Below are 21,552 nucleotides of genomic sequence, written 5' to 3' on the forward strand. Positions count from 1 at the left end.
GCAGAAGACAATGTGATGTGTTTATTGATATGATAAAAGGATGTAGCTGTTATGGAAAGAAGTGTGAACTTGAGAAAGTGAACCAGTTAAAAAGAGTATATTTCACTGATGTTGTGAAATAAGTAAATGTAATTGATGTGAATGAGGAACCAGCTGAACAGTATATTGAAAGCTCATGTTTAGTCTTTTATAGCATTTATTTGTGTGAAATAAATCAGACTCAGACACGTTCTGGAGGAAAGCAGAGACGCATCGTGTCTTCCTTACTCTGCTCTTCACCTGCTTTTACAGGTAACATATTTGTCATCGAGGTCTTCATCCTTGGGACCCGTAACATAGTAACTTCTTCATTGTTATACTTCTATAGTTTTCCCATTTTGTGAGCTGTGGATGTGGAAAGTGTCTCAGTGACACATCCACATGAAAACGGCGTTACCTTCGTTCATTTGCACGTCAAATGAACGAGCTGTTTGGACTTTAACGTCACAGCTGATGCTTCGATACTCGAACTCAAGAGTTCAGCTTCCACTCAGAGGTACAAGTACACACAGCAAAGATAAACGTGTACACAAGGTTGAACCCACAAGTGCACAGCTCCAACCAGAGATGGGAAGTAATCAGATTACTTTTTCCAAGAAACGAGTAAAGTGAGGGATTACTATTGCAAAAAAGGTAATTAGATTACTGTTACTTTCCCGTAAGCATGCTGCGTTACTGCGTTACTAAAACCGCAGCTGTGTGCAGATGAACAATGGATAATCTATCGAGTGTGGAGAGAGTGTGAGCGTGCAGCGTTTAAAGCGTGGAAGCACTGACCTTACTTTGAGTTTGACTCTGTAAAAAGTGACAAAAACATTAGCGTCCGCTGTTCACTGCGTGGGAAGACAACATGCTCACTCACTATGTGTTAATGGGCATGCTTATTTATAACTTTGATAAAATGTCATAAAAATAATTCCATGCCAGCTCACCATTGGTGATCAGGTAGTTTCTGTTCCAGTTCCAGTCCCATAAATCATGAAGCTTGCTGCCAGAAAAGCTTCAAATCTCCTTTGAAAGCTGTTTGTGGTCTTGATTGTGGGAGCTTCAGTTGTCTGACTCCAGCTGCCACACAGTGCTCACTGATATCATTTGCAAAAACCCCAGTGTGACAATATTTATCAGTGAAGCAGAAATCAGGAAGTGACGACTTTTCTTTGAACATTTGCTGAGGCTAAGCTGTGCTTTCTACCACAGTTGGGAATTTCCTGGTTTACAACAAATTATTGTGTCAACACCGCATAAGATTTCAAACTACAGGAAAATCACTGGAGTTATAAGAGGCAGACAACGACACACACACCACATGCATGCTGTTGCTATTTATTGTGGATTAACCTGTCAAGGGCAAGAACAAAATAATTCTGCCTCAAATACAGGAAATCATAGCTTTCCTGTATTTCCTCCATTGTTGGCATGCTGGTTAGTGCTGTTGCTCCACAGTAAGAAGGTCCTGGGCTAAATTATCCATGAATGTAAACGGCTGTGTGTTTCTATCTGATAGACTGGTGAGCTGTCCAGGGTGTACCCTGCCTGGTAACCTATCACTTCAGGGTTATTTCCCAGCCCTGCTGCAACCAGGATAGAGATAGGAGGATGGTAGTTGTTGTAGACCCATTCAATTTCAATTGAAGGATTAAAATGTTCCAGGAGCTCAACTTACTCCATCTGAACATGTTTCAATCGTGTTTTATGAACACAACATGCAGGTTTACTGAATATGAAAAGGTTGTGTTGATTTAACTCAGTTGTTTAAGTTTCTGCCAAAGCAAAACCTTTGTGTGCAACCAGTGTCCACTATTGAATCAAGTAAATCCAACATGTTTTTGTCAGTGCAAAAGGAGTTACGGTGCCTGTATTCCTGCACAATATTGTCCCGGGAGGGAGGAAAACTTTCTGGTGAAGTTTTGGTTGATTTTTGGGTTTTGCTTGACACTAGGTTGATTTTATCAGTGAGGTTTGGATTGTTTTCTTTCTCTAAGAGAGAGAAAGATGGTTTTATGCTTGGACATGTTTGCAATGGGCCCCAGTATGTGTTACTTTATTAGTATTTTATTGGTTGCGTTTGTTTGTGCTTTTGTTACAGTGCACTGAGATAAGAACATCTGAGAGGTGTGATCCACCGCTGGTGATATTTTGGTATTTTGTGAGTTCCCGATTTAACAAATCAGCTCTTTAATCCAGACCTGAGAGGTTGAACTTTAAAGCGCTATAAAATATTCTTACTGGAAACAGTGGCAAAGTGTTTTTCTCCATGATTATAATGGGCTTGGGAAAAATTCACTTATATGTGACATTGATCACATGAGAAGTCCTGAGCCTAAAAGGATTGCAGCGAGTCAATCCAGTCCAAAAACAAGGAGCTGTTTTCCTTTAAAATGATGACATCATCTTGCTGGTGATGGAGGCTCGAATAGGCTGCGCGTGAGACTCCATTATCAGCAATATCTGGTATGAATGTGTGTGGATGTATGCATGTGACTGGACTGTGACGGACTGACGACTAAAAGTTTAACTGACTTGATACTGAGACAAAAACGGTGCCGACTTTAGGATTAGTGAATGTCCACAACAATTCACCCAGCCTGTAGAAGAAGGGTGGAGGTTTTGTCTTGCTTTGTTTGTGCAGGAGCAGAAGGATGACAGAGACTAAAGGGGGAGGCTGTAGCTTCACATGAGTGTGAGCTGCAGACTGAACCCTTTGGTTGCTAATGTTGAGTCACTGATGTTTGCATTAAGAAAATTGTGTTTTATTAGCTGTGTTTTAATTAAGGTATCACATTATATTGTTGGGAATGTTAAATGCTAAAGTGAAGAAAAGCTTTGATTTCACTCATGACTGAACATGTTATTATTAACCATAGCAGGCCACTGTAAAGAGTCAATTAGCTTTTATAGAGGAAAAAAAGGCCAAAAACTCTGTTAATACCTATGAATAACAGGCAATGATAGACTTGTCACATTCAAAATAGAGATATGTAATAACAAACACGGGTCCGTGTCATTTAGGTTCTCCATTGAAATAGTCAATCATTTAGAAAAGTAGAATATATATATATATATGTCTCAACGCTGTTTCTCAATAATATTAAAAACCTAAAAACTATTGTTGTGGAAGATAGAAGTCACTGTGACAGCCCTCTGACTGTGGAGGACGTTTGTAATCCTATTTCTGCACTTAAGGCCAACAAATCTCCCGGCACAGATGGTTTAACTGCAGAGTTTTATGAATCATTTTCTAATCTCCTGGCTCCGTTCTTACTGCAGCTTTTCATAGGAAGTGTAGAGAATAACATCCTCCCTCCTACTCTTACTCAGGGTCTCATAACACTTATTCCAAAGCCAAACAAAGACTTACTTCTTATTGATAATTGGAGACCCATCTGTCTGCTCAATGATGACTATGAGATTATGGCTTTAGTACTTGCTAACAGAATGAAAGAGTTCTTGGACACAATTATCGATGAGACACAATCAGGCTTTATGAGAAACAGACACCTTTCTAAGAACATGAGACTGGTTTTAGATCTACTTGATTACTCTGATTTGGTATCTGACTATAGCTTCATTCTCTTCCTGGATTTTTAAAAGGCTTTTGATACAATTGAACATCAATTTATTTTCCACTCTTTGGAAAAATTTGGCATTTTTCTGTAAAGCTATCAAAACCTTGTACACGAATGGCAATAGCTCAATTAAAATGATTAAGACTCCACCCCGAGATTTGACCTGTTATACAAGGAATCAGCACAGCTGATAAGGAGCTCATCATCAGCCAGCTAGCTGATGACACCACACTCTTCTTGAAGAATGCAAATCAAATCCGTCCAGCCCTTAGTGTTATTAGTGATTTCTCTGAGGCATCTGCTTTATGTCGAAATCTAAAAAAATGTGAATTACTGGCAATTAAAGGCTGCACTGCAAATGCTCTCTGTAACATTTCTGTTAAACAAGAAGTCACATATCCAGGACTGTTAATATCCAAAGACCAAAAGTCAAGATGCTCGTCAAACTTGTCAAACAGTGTTGGGGAATTCTCAATGGTGCTTGGTGCCATACCCTCAGGGACTTTAATGTTATATAAAAACACTGACAGCTCAATATCTGCCTCAGTCACTCTCCCTGATCCAGCTGAGTCAGCAGTGGGAAAAATCTGCTTTTCACAGGAACTTGGTAACAGCAATAAGAGAATACGTAGTTTATTCCAAGAAGATATCATGTCTCTCCCATATATAGAATATCTTACTGGAACCGACATGTTCCAGATATCACCTGGAAGACAGTCTGGATGATCCCATAAATATCTAATTGTGAACAAGGTGAAGGAAATCTCATATAAAATTCTTCATAAATGTGACCCAGCCAGTCACTATATGGTAACATTTAAAAGAGACATAAATACTAATTGAACTTTCTGTGGGGATCATCCAGAAACTGTGGCACATCTCTTTTGGTTCCTCTACACAGAGATTCTGGAAGAATTTAGCAGTTTTGTTATTGTCCATATTTTAAGGGAGTTTTCTTTACGATGGAAAATGTTTTATTCTGTTTCTTTAAGTTCCCCAGGAAGAATGATAAATGTTTTTTATAAAAAATTTGTTAATACTTTTAGCTATTTTATATCCATAAATGTAAGTTTATTAATAAAACACCATATTTCTGCCGTTTTATAAGGATATGAATTGTACATACAATCAATTTCAGACTCAACCAACAAAAAGCCTCTCAGAACAATATTTATATGTTGATTTTTTTCGCCTACTCATATCATAATTTTTTACTCCTGGTTCTGTATGTTCATGTTCTGTTCTTTTGTAAACTTCATCTGTTTGTATGTTGTATACTCATTGTGTTTCAATAAAGTTCGATTTAAAAAAGGTACGTTCTAAACGAAGCTTCAGACGTCACTGATCACGTGACTCTGGCCAAACGAATCAAGCCTCGACACGGTGCTTCTGAAGCAGCGCGTTGATCTTTCTGACACACGCACCGGAGCGTCAGCTTCAAGCGGACCATCACTACGTCTCACATCTAAAGGTGTCAAGGTAACTTTGAACTGAGTTCAGTCAATCTGGAGTTTTTCCAAGTTTTCTGTTGCTCTCTGTGAGAGAAGAGCGTTAAAGGCGGGGCTCTCCAGAGTCCAGCAAAACAGGAAACCACAGCTGGGTGTGTGTAAGTGTGCAAACCAATAGAATGCATCGTGGTGGGGGGGGGGCATCACGGGCAAGAAAAAAATAAAATAATCGGTCGTACCCATGCTTCCCCGACGTCATGCCAGCGCATATTGGGAAATTCGTAGGCACCGATCGGTTTTCTATCAGCCATTTGCTGGGAGTAAGGGCGCCCTCCGTTTGCGAGGTGCGCCTGCTGCTGGCGGCACAGGGAGGAGAGGGCGGGGCGGCGGGGAGTCTCTGGCTGGCTGGAGCGGCATCTAATAACCAACTCGCAAAACAAAATAAAAACAACAAACAGATATTATGATACAGACTTATAATCTGCACCCATGTTTGTTCTAAATTCTATAAAGTGAGCGCGAGAGCCCTCGGTGCGCCTGCGCGCTGCTGAAGTCAAAGTAAACTTTATTGTCATCTCCGCTACAGACAGTCCAGCATATAGAGAGACGAGACGACGAGGCTGCAGTTACAGCGGTGCAAGTAAACAAACAATAAATATAAGAAGAGTAAGAAAATAAATCTACACTTTAGGACTCGGGGTAAAGGATCAATAACAATTTAATTTATAATTTACAGTTTGATGATTTAAAGTCTCACACAACCCGTCAAAAGGGGCGGGGCCGGCTGCTTCCAAGTAGAGCACATTTCATTTATAATGATGTAAATCCAAGCCCATCATGGATTCACGATCTGAATCCTGGGTTGTGTGAAATCCCAGAAATCAACCTTAGACAAAGTGAATCTGTGAACTAAGGTGTAGGTCTGTTAGGTTAATTGTGCTGATCCTCGGGTTGGGGGATTTGTGTTTGTACTGGAGCGCAAAATTCAAACCAATGGAAGATGGACAACAAAAGTTCAAAGCCATCAGGTGCTCAGGTTAGAAAAAAGAGAAAAGATGCAGGTAAGCAGACGTGTGATTGGATAATGGCAGGTCATCCTGAACCAATCAGACTAAACTCCAAACAATACATTATGTTACAGATTTTAATATTAATTAGTCATTGTTACTTGTTGATTTGTCCTTTTCTCATTGTGTGACGAATTATGACGACTGTTTGGTAGCTGTTATTGTCTCTCTCTCTCTCTTCATGTGTGTTTCTCTGGTGAAACAATAGTTTTGTGTTAATGTTAGGGCTGCACGATTTTGCATAAAATGAGAATCACGATTTTTTTGGCTTAGAATTGAGATCATGATTCTCTCATAACAATAAATAAACATAAAACAACAAATGTCTCACGTTTTGTTGTTGCAGCAAAATGTTGTCCTGCTTGAAATTCCGTCTCCACCGTTGCTCGACGCTGCGTGTACAGAGCAGGTAGTGCAACAATAGAAAAATAGTTGCTGGACGGCACTGTGTAGCGTTTGCCGGTGGCTGATGCCCTCAGACATTGGTGTGTTAGTGGTTCTTGTCCACTAGGGCTGGGCGCTCATGTATGTACCGGCTCACTCCTTGGCGGCCGCTTATCGGGGCCTGGAGCCTGGGGCTCGCTCGGGCCACTTCGGAGGCGGGGTGCCCCCGGCCTCTCGGCCTGGGGCTCGGTCACTCAGGCGCAGCTGGCTGCCGGCGGAGCTCACGGGCGCGTCACTGCAACTCCCCCTGGCTTCTGCTCCGCGGCTGCTGAGTGAGCCCTCATCTGGGACTCTCCTCAGCTCTTACTGGAACAGTGGCGCGGCTGCCCCTCTGTGGGTCTTCCTTGGTCTCTCTTTTGATCTCCTCCACACCTGCTTCACGCCCTGGAGGACGGGGCTGTGGCCCCCCCACACCCTCTAGCAGATTATTACATGAAGGAACCTTTTAAAAAACAAAAAACAAGCGCGTCCATGCTCACAGGTGTACACACGGGTGATCACACCCACAAACTACACCCTTTTTGGCTCCTACCTCAAAGCACACTGTGTTCTGTTGATCTTATGTGCTGCACAATAATGTTTAACATTTAGTATTTACTGTCATATTCCCATATATCATTGTGATGTTGTTTATTCTATTACTCTTGTTCTCTTCTGCTTGCTTTCTTTTTTCTTTCTCAGCAGGTGATCCAGGTGATTGATATATGCATTTTTTTTTTCTCTGCCCGTTCTGTTGGTTTTTGTCTTTTGCCCTTCTCCCCCGTCCCTCTTCTCAGCTGTTTCTCTTTCCCTCTTTCTTTCTCCCCTTCTTTCCTCCAGTCAAGTCTGTCCCGTATTCAGTAAGTGAAAATAAAATAAACAATAAAAGGTGAATCAAATGGACCATTACGGCAAGGCTGGGATGGTCAATTTGGTAAAGTAAATCCGTTGGGCATCTTTCTTTGCCTTTAGACAACAATTCTGATGCAAAAGAGCCAAACGGGACAGGCCAAAAAAAAAAAAAAAAAAAAAAAAAAAAAGGTTCCCGTTATTGATGTTTGGGTGGTTGACCGGGACGGATTTTCTCCTGTCACTTTCTCGTCATCCCTGACGTGCTCTCCGTTGTTTTTTCCCTGCTAATTTTAGCATCACACGGCACAGCTTCTGTATCACGTGGTATAAGGCTCCGCCCTTGTCATTTGTTGAGCAGGAAGAGTGAGCGCTTGTTTTCATGCAGAGTATGTCCCGGATCAAAATGCGGTACATTTGATCCCTGTTGTCTTTGCTTGATGATTGGTTTGAGTCTTGACATTGCTGGCGTTGCATCTTTCAATGCCAGCAATGGCAGGTATCAGTGCTCAAAGCTTTTGTGTTTGTTTCCAACAAGTTGCCCACCTCGGGAAACAAAAATGTGTTCTTTTACTTGTCAGATGAACATATGAGACACTTTGACTCTTCAGTGCAGTGTGGAGCCTAACAAAGATCTGTTTTGTGTCCCAGCTGATCAGCAGGAGGAGAAGAGTCTGACGGAGCAGCAGAGGAACATTTTCAGCTACTTGGACTCAGCTCAGCCACTACAGAGGAAACAATGAGCTCAACACAGAAGGTGACAGACAGAGCAGGACCATATGACCAAAGATATTTATCACCATATACATTTGAACATTTGCCATAACGATGTAGCTGATGATATAATTGACACCAGACAAAATACTTTACAGCTGCACAACTTTATTAAAAACTGTTAAGGTTCAAAATTGAGGAAGGAGAGTACAAACCAGCCTTGGTCCAGAAGGTCTTGGTCAAACAATGATTTTAATGAACACACGTGTGGGAAGACACTCTGTACGCAGACAGCCAGTAGTCCTCGACTTAATCAAAGCATGAACAGATATTTTATAGCATCAGGGTTTGTTTACTGACGCCCCTTCATGCGTCACCGGTACATTTTATACATAGATCAGATCAACATCACCATGACTTTTCACCCAGAAAATCATCTTCTATTTTTATGGCTGGTACTTTCCGTTCTTGTCTCAAAGTGAATTGTTCCTCTTTCTTGTCGAGACATAACTGATCTCTCCTCTAAATAAGTCTAACTAATATGTGTGTATGTGTTGACCTCACATGCTCTTTGTGTCACCTCTTCACCTCCTACTGTCTGTGTCTCGTCCTCAAATGCTCCTCAAAATAACCTGCACTTAGACTCTGCTTTCGGTTTCAGTTCTGCAAAAGGCACACTCTGCAAACCTGCAACTTCCTGTCAGCCTGCAACTTAGTCTTTCTGAAAGACACACACGGTTTCAACATCTGAATGCAATATAAACTCCAGATTATATTATTAATGCAATGGTAATGATGACAATTATTCAACAATAGCAGTAAAATAATTTCCCTGCTCCACAAAACCCATCAATGTATTTTCACTGAAACAAGCAGCTGTTGTTTATGTGCATTAAAGTTATATAAAAATGTAACAGTGCAAATGCAAATTCCTCGCTGACAGTTTAACCAAAAGGCGTTTCCAGTGGAAACTGGCCGACACATCCTGAGCATAACCATGTATAATATCCACTAAACTTCAGAAGAGGTTATACAGTCGTGGCCAAAAGCTTTGAGAATTGCATAAATATTGGAACCTGGAGAAGTTGCTGCTTAAGTTTTTATAATAGCATTTTGCCTGCACTCCAGAATGTTATGAGGAGTGATCAGATGAACTGCATCGTCCTTATTTGCCATGAAAACGAACTTAATCCCCAAAAAGCCTTACCACTGCATTTCATTGCTGTCATCAAAGGACCTGCTGAGACCATTTCAGTGATCGTCTTCTTAACTCAGGTGAGAATGTTGGCGAGCACGAGGCTGGAGATCATCATGGCTGTATCCCGATTCAGGTTCTGCAGCTTTAAAGTCCTCAAGGGCCGCGTACTCAAAGACCGCTAAGGCCGAAGTGCGAGGCTCGTAGGCTCGTGAAATGGGACGTCTAGCCTCCGTCGCGCTGCCCAGGTTGCCTAGCAACCATGATACTAACAGCTGGAAACGTTTCATACAGCTTTGTTTGACAGAAATGAAGGAGAACATATTTAGTTCATTTGTTTCTTTTTATTTTATTTTTTGTGTCCCGTTTGGATCTTTAGCCATCAGAATTGTTGTCTTGAGGCCAAGAAAGATGCCAGGCGGATTTATTTTACCAAGTGGATCATCATGGCCTTGCCATATTGGTCCATTTGATTGACCTTTATTATAATTATGAATTTATTTTATTTTCAGTTGCTACAAACGGGACAGACATGACTGTGGGATAGGACAGGGGGAAAGAATGAAAGAAAGAGAGGGAGAGAAAGAAAACCAAAGGGGAGAAGAGACGGTGAGAGGGGGGGGAAGAAAAAAAAAAAAACACAAACAAAACTCCTGGGTCACCTGTATGGAGAAAAAAAACAGAAGAGAAAGCAAACAACAAAGAGCAACATAATAAAAACAGCACCATCACAATAAACTAGCTAACAGTAGATAACAGTAGATACTAAATAATAAGCGATATTGTGCAGCATGCAAGATAGACAGCGCACAGTGTGCTTTGAGGCAGCAGCCAAGAAAGCTGTAGTCCGCGTCTGTGAATACCCATGTGTACACCTGTGTGCATACCTGTGTGGATCAGCATGCTTGTATTCCAAAGGTTTCTCCATGTAACGATCTGCTAGGGAGTGTGGGGAGCCACAGCCCCGTCCACCAGGGTATGAAGCAGGTATGGAGGAGATCCAGGCCCCAGATATCAAGAGGTCCCAGAGTACAAGGACCCGAGGAGGACCACCAAAGGGGGGAGGAACCGTGCCACCCTCCTGGGAAGAGCTGAGTAGAGCCCCAAAGGAGAGGTCACCCCGCAGCTACGGAGCAGAGGCCAGAGGGGGTTGCAGTGGCGTGCCCGCGGGCTCTGCCGGCAGCCAGCTGTGCCAGAGAGGACCGAGCTTCAGGCCCAGAGGCCTGAGGGCATCCCAACCCCCGGGAAGGAGCCCAGCCGGGCCACAGGCACCAGGCCCCGCCAATCGGCCACCAGGAGTGAGCCGGTACATACATGAGCGCCCAGCCCTAACCCTAGTGGACAAGAACCACTAACACACCAATGTCTGAGGGCATCAGCCACCGGCAGGGAGTGTGGTGAGGGGAGATAGGCCTCCGTACTTTAGAGGGCCTGAGATGAACCCAGAGAGGTGGAGTCTAAGACCCAACCTGACATATAGACACAGACGTGCATTCCCACCCCATATGCACCACCAAATACTCGGCACTCACCCAACGTGTAGACAGACACAAATAGACACTGCACAGACAGTCGCACTCCCCAAACATACTCTATATCCCAGGTCCAGGTACCCCCACCCTCAGAGGGGCAAGCCGCACCTAGACCCAGGAGATGTAACCCTTCTCTCTGGGGTGGAGGCAAGCGGACCACCTCCTTATCTGCAGTAGCAGGGAGGCCCCGCATCCCAGACCCCAGTCTGAAAGCCAGCCCTGACGGCTAACAGAACCGGGGTGAGTGAAGACCTCACTCATTTGTTTCTACATGAGCTCTGTGTGATTTGATGAGTATCTGAGGCTGAGACCACAGGACTGTGAAACATGATTGTTGGGCTTCATTTCTGTGCTGAACAGTCGTTTAAGATTAGCTGTAAATAACAATTAGCTGATGTTGTTCATGAGACTAAAGTCACCTCACTGTGGTAATGTAAATATAATATGGCCAATATTATAGTTATTATATTAATCACTTCACTCACAGACAAGTATCTGTGACAGTGTGTATATAGATGTATCATATATAAGAGACAAATATTGTTCCTTCAGTATGTTGGCATTATTACATTTGGCTCAATGCTTATATGTGTAAAAAGCAAATGTAGGAGCTGTGATAACTGTGTCTGATAGAATGAAGAGTAGACTGATATATGAAATATATAGAGGTTTTATATAAATAGAGTGATGTGTATATATAAATAGAGTGATGTGTATATATAAATAGAGGTTTTATGGAGATGCCATCCTTGTGTTTTAGTGGCAAATAAATTTGGCATCGGCATAACAATGAAATGAGATCCCATGCCTTCTAAGGATAGAACCCAGAGGCAATAGATACAGTGAAAAGAGCAGTGGCCCTAAAATTGAGCCCTGTGGGACGCCGCATGACAGAGGAGCAGAAGACGATTCGTAACCGAGAAGGCTGACAGAGAAATATTATTATTATTATTATTATTATTATTATTATTATTGATTGCTTATATTTTAACAATTGTGAAACCTCACTGTGGATGTAAGAGTGAAATTATGTGGATATCTTGAATCCACTTTATTGTGTAATATTTTATGTGAGTATTTGACGGAAGACGAGCAACATCTGTTGTGGAAGCTAACGGGGTTCCTTTAGAATAAACAAACATAGGATTTATTATCACTGAATAATTATGTATAAATCTATACAAATTATAGAAATATGTAATAGGAAACAACAAAATAATCAAAATTATAAAAGTGTGTGTGTGTGTGTGTGTGTGTGTGTGTGTGTGTGTGTGTGTGTGTGTGTGTGTGTGTGTGATTTTAGTGTTTGAACAGTCATGAATTATCTTTAACAGCAGGTTGGATGTAATGTGTTAGAACTACCAGCAGGTGGGGATAAGAGACCTTTAAGGTGTTTGGTGCCACGCTCCACCTTCAGGTTTAAAACTAGTGTTAATGGAGTTTGAAGGTTGAGTTTGTTCCACGACTGCATTTCACTCACTGCCACTGTTTGTATCTCTGTCACTGCAGGACCAACATGGAGCCAGAAGTCAGCGCTCTCAGGAGGCCGACAAACCTCACAGAAGAAAGGGAGAGAAAAAACACACCTGTGACGAGTGTGGGAAGGGTTTTACTGTGAGGGCTAAACTAAAACAGCATCAGGTCATCCACACTGGAGAGAGACCGTTCAGCTGTGACTTGTGTGGAAAGTCTTTTTCCTTCAAGGGTTCCCTAAAAAAACACCAACTCATCCACAGTGGAGTTAAAGCGTACAGCTGTGATCAGTGTGGCAGAGCTTTTACTCACAGTAGCAGCTTACAGAGGCATCTAGTTACCCACTCTGGAATTAAGGCATACAGCTGTGACGAGTGTGGGAAGGGTTTTACTGGGAAGGCTTCACTAAAACAGCATCAGGTCATCCACACTGGAGAGAGACCGTTCAGCTGTGACTTGTGTGGAAAGTCTTTTTCCTTCAAGCGTTGCCTAAAACAACACCAACTCATCCACAGTGGAGTTAAAAAGTACAGCTGTGATCAGTGTGGCAGAGCTTTTACTCACAGTAGCAGCTTACAGAGTCATCTAGTTACCCACTCTGGAATTAAGGCATACAGCTGTGATCAGTGTGGCAGAGCTTTTACTCAAAGTAGCAGCTTACAGAGTCATCTAGTTACCCACTCTGGAATTAAGGCATACAGCTGTGATCAGTGTGGCAGAGCTTTTACTCACAGTGGCAGCTTACAGAAGCATCTAGTTACCCACTCTGGAATTAAGGCATACAGCTGTGATGAGTGTGGGATGGAGTTTACTCTGAAGGCTTCACTAAAACATCATCAGGTCATCCACACTGGAGAGAGACCGTTCAGCTGTGACTTGTGTGGAAAGTCTTTTTCCTGGAAGCGTTGCCTAAAACAACACCAACTCATCCACAGTGGAGTTAAAAAGTACAGCTGTGATCAGTGTGGCAGAGCTTTTACTCACAGTAGCCACTTACAGAGGCATCAAGTTACCCACTCTGGAATTAAGGCATACACCTGTGATCAGTGTGGCAGAGCTTTTACTCACAGTAGTCACTTACAGAGTCATCTAGTTACCCACTCTGGAATTAAGGCATACACCTGTGATCAGTGTGGCAGAGCTTTTACTCACAGTAGTAGCTTACAGAGTCATCTAGTTACCCACTCTGGAATTAAGGCATACAGCTGTGACGAGTGTGGGATGGAGTTTACTCTGAAGGCTTCACTAAAACAACATCAGGTCATCCACACTGGAGAGAGACCGTTCAGCTGTGACTTGTGTGGAAAGTCTTTTTCCTTGAAGCGTTCCCTAAAAAAACACCAACTCATCCACAGTGGAGTTAAAGCGTACAGCTGTGATCAGTGTGGCAGAGCTTTTACTCGTAGTAGCAGCTTACAGAGTCATCTAGTTACCCACTCTGGAATTAAGCCATACAGCTGTGACATCTGTGGAAAAACTTTCAGCCAGAGAGAGAGCCGAAATAGACACCTACGCATTCACACCAGACATGATGTGTACTGCTGTGAACAGTGTGGCAAATACTTTACAACAGACGCACAGTTACAACAACACATGTTTACCCACACTGAGGAGAGACCTTATCAATGTGACCTGTGTGAGAAGACTTTTAAAACTCCACGTCACCTGAGACGACACCAACAGATCCACACCAGAAAGAGACTCTACAAGTGCAGCTACTGTGAGGTATGTATTTATATTGTTATCTTGTCATTTTAGCCTGACTGTTTGGAACAACTCTGCTCATTAAACTGTGTTAGCATGTTAGCAATTCTACTGCATGGAAAAGCAGCTCTGAGTGATTATTCAGATTTTCCTTTCAGTTATGATTTTAGTATTACTGTAGTATTATGGTGGTAGTATTGTAGTTATTGCAGCCCAGTAAACTGAGTGTGTTAACTGAAACAGTCAAATGTAGTTGGACGTCTGCAGAGATGCTCTTTATTTCAGGCGACGTTCAGGATACAAATGTTGAAGGACTGACTTACACTGTCTTTGTGTCTTTGTTTAGAAGCAGAGCGACACAGATGGATCCAGTTCTCAACCCTGTCATCACTGTGGTGGTGGGAAAGACTTTCATTGTGACCTCTGTGGAAAAACTTTCAGTCAGCAAAAGACCCTAAAAGTACATCAACGTAGACACACTGGAGACAAACTGAAATACTGCAAAGAATGTGGGAGAAGCTTCACCACACCAAGTGAGTTAAAACGACATGAACTGATTCACAGTGGGGTTAAAAAGCACCTCTGTGATCAGTGTGGGTCATCCTTCACCACTGAAAGTCAGCTTAAATCACACAAAGGAGTCCACACAGGAGAGAAACCACACAAGTGCAGACACTGTGAGAGAAGCTTCTCAAAGTCAGGTCATCGTAACCTTCATGAACGTGCACACATGGAAGGAAACTACAGCTGTGACCAGTGTGACAAGAGCTTCAGGAATCTCAGTTCATACTCTGAACACAAACGATCCCACGTTACTAATAAACTGTTTCACTGTTACCAATGTGCCCAAACATTCACCTCATTGTCTGCTCTGTGCAAACATCAGCGCGATCACTCAGGGCTGAAATCACTCCCATCACTGGATCACAGTGAATCTGAAGACACAGAAAGATCCTCTGGTTTCTGTGTCAGACTCAAAAAGCTTGAGATCAGGCTCCACAGAGTTCAGATAGAATCATTTAAACTTGTGTTGAACTGAACTGGTTGCTGGGCTGAACTTCTACATAATACAGATCTACATGGGATCTTCTTTTCTGTTGTTTTACTGAGTCAGTTTTGTCCTTTTTTCTCTGTCCTGGTTTTGCTCGTCTGTAAATGATTGAAACTCAGTCAAATAGTTCATTGTTCTCCAGCAAAACGTTTTGGAAACTCATGTTTAACCTTTAAAACTCTGACATGTTTTAGCACACAAGGCTTCATCGGGGAGTTCACTCATGATTGGACCATGAGAACAAAGGTTTTTAGTTCTTTCAAAGAGAGTCTTGGAGATGTTTGATGTTTCTGTTTTTCTGAAACCACCTGAAAGAAAAACTATTTTTCTTGCTTTATGTAGTGTGGAAATTTTTAATGTTTCTTCATCTGTGATGTTCTTGAATGTGTTCACGTGAAGATGGTACAAATAAACTGTCCTTTCAGCTTTAGCTCCTAATTTATTCATTATTTATGGATGTAGCACAGCAGCCGTCTCTTGATTAACACATGGAGGGCTCGGGATCTGATGGTGTCGTCTCCCTAATTTGCCCACTCAGTAAATCTCACTCATGGCCAAGAAATTGAAATAAACCTTGTTTCCCTGCTGGATAGTGATCCACTGTAACTCTGCTCCTCCTTCCTGTTTAGGATTTCTGTGGCTGAAGTAAAATTCCCTCCATCCATCACTTATCCCAGCTAACCCAAAGTGAAATAAAGTTTTGCTCGTCTTAAAAAAGCATTACAATAATGGGCATTACCAATGCAAACTAAATGATACAGAAGATGAAAGAAGAGACTTTGATCAGTTAATAAAGCTCATGGTCTGGATTCATTGTGGCTGCTACACAGATACTTCTGGGTCACTTCTCTCAGTTAGGAACCTTCCTCACCAAACTGACTGTTGGACCACACCCCTGGTTTCATGAGAAATTGTTTCAGCCATGATTTCTCTTCCTGTATTTCAGAGTAAAGACTGAAGTGACAAATGGAAGCATGTTTAAAAAACACAATGTGAGAGAGACGTTGAGGTCCTTAGAAGTTACCCTGGGTTTTTCTGTCACCCTGCTAGATGTTACACACCTTGTTATTGGACTGATTTCTACTGCTGGACTACTCCTGCGGAGAGCATTGAGCTGTTATTGAGCTGCACATATGTTACGACCTGCTTAAGTTCGAGGTCACAGCGTCTGTAGAGCAGCTGGAACATAATGAAGTCTACAAGGTTAAAGTTTTCTCTTCAGTTATTGTTCTTTCTGCTGCTTGGTTTGATGGATCTGAGAGCTTTTGTTTTTATTATTGTTATTATAATTATCATGAATATTTTACTCTCTAGAAGCTTTAAAATAGTGTTTGTGTTTGAAAAAATTGATTTAAGAATTGAACAGAAACATCTGTCCTTCTGAAAATCGCCCAAAGGCACGGAGACAAAGTCAAAGGATGCAACCTGTAACTTTCTCTTCCTTCATGTCAGGACCATCATCCATGATTTATATAAAATGCATATAGCAACAGTAGCACTTTAGTTTGGACTTTATGATTTCTGTAACTGGAAAATATTATTTTGTTTAAAGACAGAAGTGACCGCATAGTTGCAACATCAAAGGGAAATATTAATTAATTAGCATCAAGTATATTTGTTGCTTAAGCGTTTGCACTATAACTTAAGTAGGATTATAACTTTTAAGGAAGGAAAGATTTCAGATATTTAGTTCACTGCTTCAGTTATTTTATATGAAATTAAAACATTTACGTTGGTCAAATATGATGCTCTAAATCAAACAAAAGTTTGAAAATAAATGATGTATTTTTAAATGCTGCAACAAATGTTCACAAAAAGTAACTATAATTAAAACCAGTTAAACAAAATCAAATGTTTGAATCATGCTTAACCAAATGCCAGGCTGCAGAGCTGAACCTAAAGTATACGTAGAAAGATTTCAACATCTGAGCAGTTTTTAATGTTTTTATCACATATAAATGTCACAGCAGTGGGTCCTGGCCCAATGCTTTGTGTTTTTGGTTTTCTTTGACTCTTGTTTTTCTTGGTTTTTGTTCTTCTTATTTATCAGGCTCTCAGTAATCTTAGTTCTCCCTCCCTCAGTGTTCATTTCAGCCTGTGTTTAGTTTCTGTTCCCGTGTCCCACGTTTCATCGTTTCATGTCGAGTCAGCCCTGTCTCTCTGTTTCCTGTGTCTCCCCAGTCAGCCCCGCCTCCCTCGGGCACTCATGTGTGATACAGAGTAATAAACCTGACTACATTTGCTACACTCTCTTTATTACCTGTTACTTTAAAATTCATACACTAATTATGTCTGCCCATCTCTCTAATGTGAAGGTCAAAGGTCAACATCCCAGTGACATAAGAATAATCCCAAAGGGGCAAAGGCAGCGGTTAATTTAGCACATTTAGCATTAAGGGTACAGCAAGGATATACTTTTACTTATTGTGGCAGGGGTGTGGTCTCTGGCCTGCTGCAGTGGAGGCTGGTGGCGGGACGTTGGACGGCACAGGTGAGGGTGATGGAGCTCATGACTCTCCCCTTTATAGTGACGGAGGAGACTGGCGTGGGGAAGCGTGTAGTGGAGGAAGCCGAGGAGAGAGCTGGTTTCTGGCTACAAAGACGGCGTCAAACCAGAAAAGATTGCTTGTGGTCAAATGTCAAAGGAGCTTGCAAAGAAAAGCGTCTGGACTTCTTTAAGTTGCTTGAAGACGTTTCACCTCTCATCCGAGAAGCTTCTTCAGTTCTAAGGTCAAATGGTGGAGAGTCCCAGATATAAACCTAGTGGGAGTGACCCCCCACAGAGGGACAAAAGGACCCCCTGATGATCCTCTAATCGCCTGAGCCAAGGTGTGAAACTGGGTGTGGGTCCCAATCAGCCAGAGTTTCGGGTGAGTTCATTGTGAAACCTGGCCCCACCTTATCATGCGAATTCCTGAGATCAGATGGCCCAGGATGTGAGTGGGCGTTAAGGCGTCTGGGAAGGGATCTCAAAACTGGATTATTGATGGCAGAGAGTTGGTTTCGTAAACCCCGCCTCTGTTCAAAGATGGTCGCTCACAGTGGACATAGATGCTTCTTTCACTCCTCTTTCAAACCATCTGTCCTCTCTGTCCAAAATGTGAACATTGGCATCCTCGAAGGAGTGTCCTTTGTCCTTAAGATGCAGATGGACTGCTGAGTCTTGTCCTGTGGAGGTGGCTCTTCTATGTTGTGCCATGCGCTTGTGAAGTGGCTGTTTGGTCTCTCCAATGTAGAGGTCTGGGCATTCCTCGCTGCACTGTACAGCATACACCACATTGTTAAGTCTGTGTTTTGGCGTTTTATCTTTCGGGTGAACCAGTTTTTGTCTGAGCGTGTTGCTGGGTCTGAAATACACCAGGATGTCATGCTTGGAGAAAACTCTCCTGAGTTTTTCTGATACACCGGCTACATAGGGGATGACAATGTTGTTGCGTCTGTCCTTCTTATCCTCCCTCGCTGGTGTCTGATCTTCTTTTCTGTGCCTCTTTGCTGACAGTAGAGCTGGGCGATATGAGATTTTTTCATATCACGACATGTTTTTTTCATTTCAGGCGATAACGATATCTATCACGATATAAGCCAAATAACTATATTTGTAAGATTTAAATGTGCCGTTGCTCACAAGTAAAATGTGAAATAATCAGCAGCTTGTTTTGATTTAAATATTTATTTCCCATAATAAGTTCAACAGGGTAGATGTACTTAAGGAACATGAGACTTTTTCAGATAAATAAAGGCAAATATTGCAAACTACACAAAAGGCAGCCGCTAAAGTGTTTAAGTTTCAAAATAGAACAAACGAAACAGACTAAACTGTCAATTCCACTTAGAAACAAAATATTAATTCTAAAAATAAATCTTAGTTTGTTTTACAGAAGAACAGACAAAAATGACTAACTTTTGTCAATATCAAATAAACTGAGAACTAAAAGGAAATTCTCAATCTCTCCTTGTTGTATAGCTTAGCTTTTCAAACAGTTTTAACAGTTACTTTAGTCTGACAAAAGCCGAATGACGAATTAGCGCTTCCAGTCAGAGACTGAGGCTACGTCCACACGTACACGGGTGTTTTTGAAAACGGAGATTTTCCGTTTTCGTTTTAAAAAATAATCCCGTCCACACATAAAGGCAGAAATGAAGGAAAACGCTGCTATGAACATGCCAAAGCAGCAGGTGGAGCTAGATTCCTAACCGTGCAGAAATGTTGGCCAATCAGAAGTCTAGAAGCCTCGGTGGGAAAAAGTAAACAAAGCTGGGGCATAGAAGCAGAACCGAGTCGTATGTGTGGAGGGACAGTAACTGTGTGTATATGTAAGCATTTAAACACTGCAGAGAGTAGAATTAACAGTATTGTAGAAATTCATTTCACCGAAACAATAACGTGGCGCACAGTGTGACGCATGCACCAGTTTATTGTATTTCCAGACTTGCTTTCGGCACAATTTACAGTGCACGCTACTCTGTTTTTGTCAGACTTGAAATAGCTGAAATACCTTCACACTATGGAGCTTCTGTGGCTCTTCTGTTCGAGAATTTCTCCGGCATTGGAACCATCATCTGTTTTCTCTTCGGTCACGCTCGGTTGAATTTTCTAGTCGGCACACTCATTTCCTCCATTACCCACTGGCTGCTTCCCAAACAAACACACGTGCGGCTTGGCACTTGTGCTGTACGTAACAAGTCACGTGACGTGACGCTGCGGCTGTGATTGGTTCGGCTCTGCGCTACTTAATTTGGATTGGCTGACCTTTTTTTTATTTTTATTTTTAAGAGGACAAGAGCGGCGAGGTCTATCGCGATAGCTTAATTTCTCTATCGAGTAAAAGTTATATCGCGATACATATCGTTATCGTTCTATCGCCCAGCTCTAGCTGACAGAGGCTCCTTTGACTACGATGACCTGGATGACTGAGAACCTTCACAGACACTTGTGGTCAAATAATGTGTTGTGCAGCACGCAGGACAGACAGCGCACAATGTGCTTTGAAGTAGCAGCCAAGAAAGGTGTAATTTAAGTCTACGAGCAGTGAACACCCGTGTGCACACCTGTGTGGATCAGCGCGCTTGTATTCAAATGGTTTCCACATGTAATGGTCTGCAAGAGGATGTAGCGAGCCATAGCCCCGTCCCCCAGGGCATGAAACAGGCATGGAGGAGATCCAGGCCCCAGAGTGCGAGAGCCCAAGGAGGACAACCGGAGGGGCATCTGTGCCACCCTCATGGGAAGGGCTGAGGATCCCCAGACGAGGCGTCACCCAGTAGCCACCGAGCAGAAGCTAGAGGGGGCTTCACCAGCGTGCCCAACGGCTCCGCCGGCAGCCGGCTGTGCCAGAGTGAACCGAGCCGCAGGCCCAGAGGCCGGAGGCCCGAGGGCCCCCCACACCCCGGAGGAGGCCTGACCGAGCAACAGGCGCCAGGCCCCGCCAGGTAGCCACCGGGAGTGAGCCGGTACATACCTGAGCGCCCAGCCCCGGACACCAAGAACCACCAATGCACCGACCCCTGAGGGCATCAGTCACCAACAGGGAGTGTGGTGAGGGGAGATAGGCCTTGGAGGGCCTGGGAGTTCCCAGAGAGGTGGAGTCTAAGACCCGACCTGACATATAGACACAGACAAACAGGCACACACAGACACAAACATGCGTTCCCACCCTCATGCACACATATACAAACACTCAGCACTCACCCAACGTAAGGACTGACATAAATGGACATGTACACACAATCACACTCCCCAAACATACTCTATACCCCGGGTCCAGGTACCCTCGCCCCCAGAGGGGGAAGCAGAACCCAGACCCAAGAGATGTTACCCTTCCCCCCGGGGTGGAGGCAAGCAGACCGTCCCAGGCTCCGCAGCAGCAGGGAGGCCAATCGGACAGCCAACATCTCCTCCCAGCCCCCCCGCCCCGATGGCTAGCAGAGAACGGGGGTGTGTGAAGACCCCATACCTCCCTCCTCCCGCTCATGTGTAGTGTTGCTGCGTGTTGCTCTAAAGTGCATTTAAAACTAAAAAATGGTGCTGCTGCCAGAGAGCAGCAGGTGTTAGCATGGCCCCTCCCGAGAACCCTCAATGTCTACATGGATTTAAAATTGAGAGGTGGGCACCAGCGCCAGAGGTAGGTTTGAGTACACAGACCGTCCACTGGACGCCGTTAACGTGCCCACCCTCAAGGCCCTATATATATGTGTGTGTTATGAGAGTGTAAGTAATGTGGATGTCTAAGTTGTGAGATAAAATTGAGGCACAGGTGGCCAGAAGGGGACGGGGGGGGGGGGATGTCTCACCTGCACTCCTGTGACACACCCGCACCCCAAGGCCCTACCTGTATGGGTGAGTGTGGTGGAGCGGGAAGAGGGAGGTAGCCGGGGATGGGGAGGAAAAGGAGGGAGGGGAGGATGCCCCTCCCTAGGGCCAGCTCCCCCGCTGACCCCAGTAGGCACCCCCGTCCTCTGGTACCCACCAAGGCAAGGGAGCCCAGGTCCAT

At 43.3% G+C, this 21,552-nt stretch overlaps 1 long non-coding RNA gene across 2 annotated transcripts; it reads left to right on the forward strand.

The window, feature by feature from the left end:
- The first annotated feature begins 6,004 nt into the window (after positions 1–6,004).
- LOC143420740 (uncharacterized) lies at positions 6,005–15,491 on the forward strand. Of its 2 annotated transcripts, XR_013100444.1 has the most exons (4): positions 6,005–8,149; positions 10,245–10,607; positions 12,343–14,031; positions 14,357–15,491. It is a non-coding gene; the product is annotated as an uncharacterized LOC143420740 (long non-coding RNA). The 2 variants fall into 2 exon arrangements; XR_013100445.1 differs by lacking the exon at positions 10,245–10,607.
- Positions 15,492–21,552: the final 6,061 nt, after the last annotated feature.

The sequence above is a fragment of the Maylandia zebra genome, linkage group LG2, assembly GCF_041146795.1.
Source record: "Maylandia zebra isolate NMK-2024a linkage group LG2, Mzebra_GT3a, whole genome shotgun sequence".
Taxonomy (NCBI): domain Eukaryota; kingdom Metazoa; phylum Chordata; class Actinopteri; order Cichliformes; family Cichlidae; genus Maylandia; species Maylandia zebra.